The following is an 8,467-nucleotide window of genomic DNA, read 5'->3' as shown; positions in this document are numbered from 1 at the left end:
AAGTTAACTTGGAGTAGGCTAGTGTCTGTAGCGGCTTAATACAGTGTGTGTTCAATCTGGACTAGGTCCCGGGGTTTTTCGGCATTTACGGTTTCCTCGTTAGCTTTATGTATCTAACATTGCTCTCTGATTAATTCCCAGGTCGCAAAACTAGTCTTTGTATTTATAATTGACATATCTGTATAAAGCAGAGTGCTGAACCCTTGAGTTCCGATTTTGAACCCACAGTGGAATCGAGCTTTTGTTTGATTGAGTGATTTTATTAATTAAAAATGAGAATTGCAGTAGAAGGATGCATGCATGGAGATCTAGACAATGTGTATGCAACTCTATTACATTTAGAGAAAGTTGAGAACACAAAAATTGATTTACTTATCTACTATCTTTATTGGTGGGAATCATGAAGCATCCAATTACTTGTGGGAATTGTATTATGGTGGGTGGGCAGCGCCTAATATATATTTCTTGGGATTTGCTGGGGTCATCAAATTTGGAACTATACGTATTGGTGGACTATCTGGAATTTACAATGCACGCCATTACCGCTTAGGACACTACGAGAGGCCTCCTTATAACGAGAATGATATTCGATCAATCTATCACGTGCGTGAGTACGATGTCTACAAACTCATGCAAGTTGAAGAGCCTATTGACATTTTCCTCTCACATGATTGGCCCGTTGGTATCACCGACTATGGAGACTGTCAGCAGCTGGTTCATTTCAAACCCTACTTTGAGAAAGAGATTCAGGAAAAAACCTTGGGAAGTAAAGCTGCTATGGATCTGCTTGAGAAATTGAAGCCTCCTTACTGGTTTTCAGCTCATCTGCATTGCAAATTTGCAGCTTCAGTTCAGCATGGAGAGAGTGGTCCAGTTACAAAGTTTCTTGCACTTGATAAGTGCCTCCCAGGTTGTAAATTTCTGCAGATTGTGGATATTCCATCAGAGCCTGGACCTTATGAGATTCAGTATGATGAAGAATGGCTTGCAATTACAAGGAAATTCAATTCCATCTTTCCTTTAACCAGAAAGACCACACGGATGGGGAGTATACAGCTTGACAAGCAAGATAGCGAGTGGGTTAAGAGTAAGCTGGCAACTAGAGGCCCCAAGCCTTTTGATTTTGCGCAGACTGTTCCTTCTTACAATCCCAACCAGTCCATGTCCAAGGCTTCCTGTTCTGGGCAGTCGAGAAACTCTCAAACAGTATCTCTATTGCAGCTTTTAGAAATTCCATATCTTCTTGATGCTGAGGCAGAATCGAAAAATTCTTATACCGTATAGTTTAATGTTGGTAGTAAAAAGTTCATAATAGTAGGAACAGCTAGTAGTACAGTGTCTACTTGTTATGTTAAGTTTCGACACATTCCATAGTAATAAGCAGAGACCCATTACCGTATTAGGCACAATTGGATTGAATCCGACACATTCCACGGACAGATCCATAAACGATAGGTACTCCTACTATCATTACATATGGAACAACAGAAGCAGCATGATCTAAATTAAGCAGTATACTACTAGAAGTAGAAATTACTGAACCTAATTTTTAGTATATGGCAGGCAGATTTTTGTTGATTTGTTGGTTTACATGCTTCTGATATAATATGAAAGCTCCTAAATCTCATCTCTTGTTCCATTGCGCTCTTAGGCGCCAGAAATGAGATTTTGTTCCATGCATTTATTTAATTTGTGGTGCGTTCAGTAAAGTAGACTCTTTTAATGCTCAACTGCAGTCTTGTTTCTGAAACTTGATTTAGATTCTGGATCGCATGATCTTAAGGGTAAGTGCACCTTTTAGTTACTGTTTTTCCTTTGGACATGTTCCCGTTTAGTAATTTGTTGATACAGGGTTTTGCACAGTAAAGCGCTAATGCCAAATTAATCTAGTATCAGTAGTAGTTTTGAGACTGGTCCGAACCTCCCCAAATTTAGTTGTATACCACCAGCCATAGTTAAGAGGGTGGGACTTGAGTCAGGGTGCCAAGCCATAGTTCTGCCAGGAAGTTGTGGTGTGGTTTAGTTCTTTGTTGGTTTACTTCTGATGTAAAGTGAAAGATTTTAAAACTCTATGCATATTGCCCAAAGGTGAATGATATTTGGGCTGCTTTCAGTTTTCATAAGATTTTACTTTTTGTATTGTTCACTTCTGGATCGAAGGTGAATGATATAGTTAACCATATTGCCCAAAGGTGAATGATGTAGCTAACCATATTTCTTCGGAACCTATTTTGCTCTCGCACTGCTAGATCAAGTTTGATCCAGCAGCATGGAGGCCAGTCATTTTAACGTCAGCTCAGCAAACTCTTAACCACGGTTATGTTTTTTTTTTGGCAGACGATCTTGGTTTGCCGATTATTTTAGTTGCAGACATTTTAGTAATGTACAAGATTTTTTCTGTTTCTAGTTGGATATGGATTAGAAACTTTTTCTCTGTTCGTCTTCTCATCTTCTCTTTCCCCCGATCAGAGCCACCAGACTCAATACCTCAACTTCCCTTCTATTCCTTATCATCAGAGGTAGTTAATACATCCCAACTTTGTAAATAATATAATACCATAACAAACCCGTGTCAAAATAAATCTCCAAAATCAAACAAGTTTGTACCACCAATGTGATGATGATTAGAATGTGTGCTTGAGGTGTGAATTTAATGATGGCGATTTTGCTGCTTCTCCTTTGAAATTCTATCAAAATCCGTACACAGTTTTACCAAAGTGATCATACCCAATTACTGAGTCACAAAAGCAATGAACTTAAGCTTTGTTTGACTAACCATTAACCATTCAGTATTTCATTAAATTAGTTCGTACCCATATATTGTCCACCCGAGTACAAGATCAAGATTACCGCCACAAGGAAATTATCTTACTTTTCATCATGAACCTTGTATTCATGGATTAGAAAACTAATAATTAGCTCATACTTCGATAAGCCCTAAAGTTCGATAGCTGAAAATTTTAGTAGGAGTCGCACGTTCATCATCTCCTCTCCTCTCCCTTATCTTTTATTTTTATCTTTAAATTTCGTCAGAGGCTATTAACCAGAGAGATTTGTATTCTCTTTTAAGATGCGGCAGTTAAAAAAATCGGTGGAAAAAAAAAAGTCTACCACCGAAATAAGAGAAGATAACTCTAGTTAACATAGGAGTTTGATGACGCCAAAAATAGCCAAATGTCTGGCTTATATGCTGCTAGAGCAAAATATTTTCCTATTTTTTCTGCTTCAGTTTTCATAAGATTGTTTTACTTTTTGAATCTTATTAGTAGTCGTGTTCTCTTGTAACATTTTTTTTTTATCATATCTAGGCTTTTTCCAGCCAATCTATAGAAGTGCGTGTTTGACAATTGGTTCTCGTGTGGGCAAGCTAATCTGACGGGCATCCATCAAGTGAATCCTTTTTCTTGTTGTCCAAATTTTTATTGATATACTAGTGAAATCGCACGCGCGATGCGCCTGCCTTGTGAACCTAATGTCCGATATCCAAAACTTAAAAGAAATAAATCAAAAACTGCTGAAAAAAAAGAGTTGAACGGATTTACCAGACCCTAGGTTGGAACTGACCGGGCTCGAACTCTCAAAAATCCTACATAAAGACTTCCAGTCTTCCACACACCATTTCAAGTCTGTTTTTAATTAGTACTAAATATATTAATTAGAGAAGGTATTTATATTGGACAATCAAATTACTGGCGGTCTATCCCATTTAACTTCAAGAAGTTTGAGCATTTGTCTCAGTATCAATACCCAAACAGTGTTTTTCATGACATCCTTTGGACAATGGCTCTCAAAGGTCAGCACCATTGTGCTCTAACAAAGATTCATGATTAAACAGGACAGTTCCTGGCAGCTACAAAGGATGAAAAGAAGTATATTCAAAAGAGATTCCTTTCGAAATGCATTGTTCAAGGACATCCAATTGTCTAAATTCACTGTACTGCTTCATCAAAAATAAACAAGCTATTGGGCCGACCGACCGGAGAGCCCGAAGGGCCGGTAGGGAGGGAGTCCCATTTAAGATCACTTTTTTTGTCAAATTAAATCTAAGAAAAAATTTCAGTTTCATAAAAAGATAAAAAGATTTGATGGATTCGGTCCATTTTTTTGTTCGTTACTTTTTCACGGACGGAAATAACCCGCCTTTGCTGAATATCATCTCTATTCTCTTCAATCTAGAGATAATCCTGTCGTCGTCGCCATCAATTCAAACCACCCACAGATCCGTCATCATATTTAATAATAGCTCCTCCACCACCAACAACGCCAGACCATAACCACCAGACAACTACCACCACCGTCACATGCATTAAAGAACACTACCGCCGCCGCTCCACCACCTCCACTGCCATCAATAGCACCACCTCCACTTCCATCAACAACACCACCGGAGACACCTTCGCCACCAATAGAAGACATCCTCCTCTATATTCGCCTCTCTATCACATAAACTCATTTTTCATCAGCTCTGTCACCGTCACCGGCAGTAACACCACCACCACCACCAACATAACCAGCTCTACTACCACCTTAGCCACATAATCTCTCCATTTATCCACCACCAACACCAGTAGTACTACGCCACCATAACCATTACCAGCACCGTCGTTGCAGCCACCGTCACCACCGCCGCCACTACCAACACAAACAAATATCTTCCAAAAATGTAATCAAAATCATACCCTTATGTATTTGGGAAAATATCGTTTGGTTCTTGTTGAGGTGGGCCCATGTCTGTTTAGTCCTTTGGGAAAACGCCTTTACTGTTTGTTCCATAATTATTTAAAAATATAAAACAGACAAAAGTACCCTTCCGCGTTAATTTTTACTTATTTTCTTGTAGCAGTTCATTCGTCAAAATGAATTCCTGTTAATTTTTACTTATTTTTTCAGAAAACATATAAACCAGAGTTCATTCCAGAAATGAACTCCATATAAAAAGCTAAAAAAATAGGAACTCCATATAAAAAGCTAAAAAAACAGAGTTCATTCCAGAAATGAACTCCATATAAAAACAGAGTTCATTCCAGGAATGAACTCCATATAAAAAGCTAAAAAAACAGAGTTCATTCCAGGAATGAACTCCATATAAAAACAGAGTTCATTTATATAAAAACAGAGTTCATTCCAAAAATGAAGTTCATTTCAGTAATGAAGTTCATTCTAGGAATGAAGTTCATCTTAAGCAGCAGCAGACATAACAACAAAACGCATAAATATTCATCTTCAACAGCAGCAACAGATTTCTAGGGTTTGACGAGTTCATCTTTATCATCATCTCCAATCGCAACAACATCAAGAAACCAAAAACCTAATTAAATCTTCTACAACAGCAGATCTATCTTGAGTTCGTCTTCATCTTCATCATCATCACCAACTCGAGCAACAAACATCAAAACGATGAAGAAGACGAAAGAAAATCAAGAACAGAGATCTGAGATAAAGATTCAAGATTATATTCGTTTTCTTCATTTTTTTTTCTTCTTCATCATACACAGCAGCAGAAACTTCAAAACACCATCGTCTTCATCATCAAAACAACAACAACATCTTCAAAACTGAGTTCGTCGTCTTCAACAACATCTTCATCTCCGTCGTTTTCATCATATTTATATGATTCATCGTCTTCATCATCTCCGCAAATCGTATTCATTATCTCTGAAAATCAAAACCCTAGAAAAAAAACACAAATCTTCATTGTTTCTTTGCAGCAGCAGAAAAAAAAAGAGAGGAGAGAAACTAGATCTGAAAATAAAGAGGAGAGAGAAAGTAAATCTGAGAATGAGATATTTTCTATTAATTTTTTGTATATATATGGTCACCTTAGGACCAAAACATTATTTCTAGGACCAAACAATAATATAAGGGTATTTCTGCCACTACAAAATGACATTTACATCATCCATGACATCACCCAAGGACCAAACTATAATTTTTAGGACCAAACTATAATTTATATTACCAAATAGGACCAAACAGACAATTGACTAGGTCAATTGGACTAGACTCTCTAATATATTATTTGTATGACCAATTGGTATTTCCTACTATGTATTTACGTAAGTTATATGAGATGAATCGAAAAATAGTAACATAACCAAAACAATATACAAAAATTAGTGGATGGATCAAACTAAAATTATTTCTCCACATACAGAAAAGGGATTTAATCATAAATTTAAAAATCAATATAAACCCAAAGGCCAAAAACATAGAGTAAATGAAATTTTGATGATCAAATCAAAGTCGAACGAAGCTTGAAATCTAATATAGACTTTAATTAAATCCTAATACGACTCCGATTACAATCATATGGTTCTGATATATGTTGTAAAAGGCGCTAGGCAAGGCGAGACACCAAACCTAGCGCCTTTGGGGCTTAAGGCGCGCATAGGCGCCGCGAAAAAATTGGAAAACTGCACCTTCATGCTTACTTTGGCGCATGGGCGCCTTTTTTGCCAGGCGCCAGCCCAGCGCTTAGTGCGCCTTTGACGCTCGCCTTTTACAACATAGGTTCTGATTTCTTCACCTACAACCACCATCACCATCATCTAATTCCATCAACCACTAATTCAACCAGCCACCACGAGATCCATCCTCAAACCCATCTTCTAATTCCATCAACTAACTTCACTGCATCACATTCAAAAAGACATCAAACCTAAAGTAAGCCCCGGGAACCGCCATCTCTGCCATTCAGTACCACCATCAACATCAATTGGTAGCAAACTTACCAATACCCATTAGTCACTGCAATTCGATTCAAACTCCAGACAATTGATTATCCTCTAATTATTAGAAAGTTTGTTTGAGGAGGAGGAAGAGAGGTAAAAAAAGAGTTGCAGAGAAAGGAGGAGGAAGAGAAAGGAGGAGGCAGAGAAATAAAAGAAGTGAAGTGGAGGGCTCACCGGATACGATGTGGTCGGGCCACATACACATAGTATGTGGCCCCTCATTTCTTTTTGACACGTCCTATCTTTCACCGGATTTCCTTTTGAAAAGGTTTTGGTAAAGGAAATACCAACCGCTTATAAAGAAAAAGTAACTACCTAGAACTTTTTTTTTCATGTTGTTTTTATCGTCATATAACCTGCAATAACAAAACTCTCAACAAAGCAACAGAACATTACCTATGAAAAACTCTCAAGTAAATCTGGCTAGAGCTTATGCGATTGGGGAAGAAGCTGAAGAAGAACACCGTTTATGTATCCAAAATGAACAAATTAAACCCTCGATTGAGGTAAGTAATTCTTTACAACACTTATGACTGATTTCTTTTCCTGATTTCTTATCAAATTTGTAGATGGTGGATTTTCAACAAAGATCAAAATCGTAAAATCATGATATTGCATGTTTCTGACGCGACTTTCAGGCATGTGACGATTCATATTTTACAAGCCATGATGAATATGTTTCTCGAAAGTCCTCCACTAGCTGAGCGTTCAATGCCTCGCATTTCATCATGACCTCTATATAGAATAACGTAATTGGGAGGTTCCCCGTAAGATTGAGAGCAACAACGCCTTCAGGACGTCGGTGACTCGATGTTCCCTGACTACATAGAGAGACCCACCTCTACATAGAAGAATGATTGGGCGGTTGTCCGTAAGATTGAGAGCAATAACGCCTTCAGGATGTCGATGACACTCACTGTTCCGTGATTATGTAGAGAGGCGTGTGTAGATCCAGGCGGTTCTCCATAACATTGAGAGCAATAACGCCTTCAGGAATTCGGCAACACTCGTTGTTTCCTGACTATGCACCTTTCAGAATGGGTATGACGCTTTAACTGGATAATATCCCTTCTGTGATAGATTAATTCTACCGTGACATTCACCACTGAATTCCTATAAGATAATCTATTTTATCTCATTACTCCGATTTCATGATCGAATCCATGACTAATCTCATGGAATGATAATAGATAATCTCATTACTCCGATTTCATGATCGAATCCACGGATGATCTCATGGGATGGTAATAACTAATTTCATTACTCTGATTTTATGGTCGAATCCACGATCCCATGGAATGGTAATACTTGTTTTATTATTCCGAATTCATGGTCGAATCCACGGCTGATCCTATGGATTGATAATAAAAAAATACTCACTTTTATTACTCAGTTTCATGAATCATTCTCCACTGAATTTCATAATTAGTAATAAATACTCAACAATCGGGCATTTGGACTATCACTGAGTAAGTCCCATAAATTATGTGAGTGTACTCAACAATGATGCACAAACGAGCATTCGAAAATATGGACAAACGAGGAATCCTGCACAAAACAGGAGAGGTAAAATAATAACATTAAAATAATAAAGAGGCGCTCATGGGCTGGGCCCACCGGCTGGCCGGCTGTGCCCTAGCCGTGGCCGGTCTCATGCCTATTCCATTATCTTTTCTTATTTTTTTATTTTCATGAACTCATGAAAAATCTTTCATTCTAGCAACTTTCCTTGTTTG

The 8,467-nt window shown here is 37.9% G+C and overlaps 1 pseudogene; it reads left to right on the top strand.

Annotated features, from left to right (window-relative positions):
• The first annotated feature begins 272 nt into the window (after positions 1–272).
• Positions 273–1,284, top strand: LOC113306048 (annotated as a pseudogene).
• Positions 1,285–8,467: the final 7,183 nt, after the last annotated feature.

The sequence above is a fragment of the Papaver somniferum genome, chromosome 8 (genome assembly GCF_003573695.1).
Source record: "Papaver somniferum cultivar HN1 chromosome 8, ASM357369v1, whole genome shotgun sequence".
NCBI lineage: Eukaryota > Viridiplantae > Streptophyta > Magnoliopsida > Ranunculales > Papaveraceae > Papaver > Papaver somniferum.
This window is presented reverse-complemented; position numbering and strand designations above follow the sequence as displayed.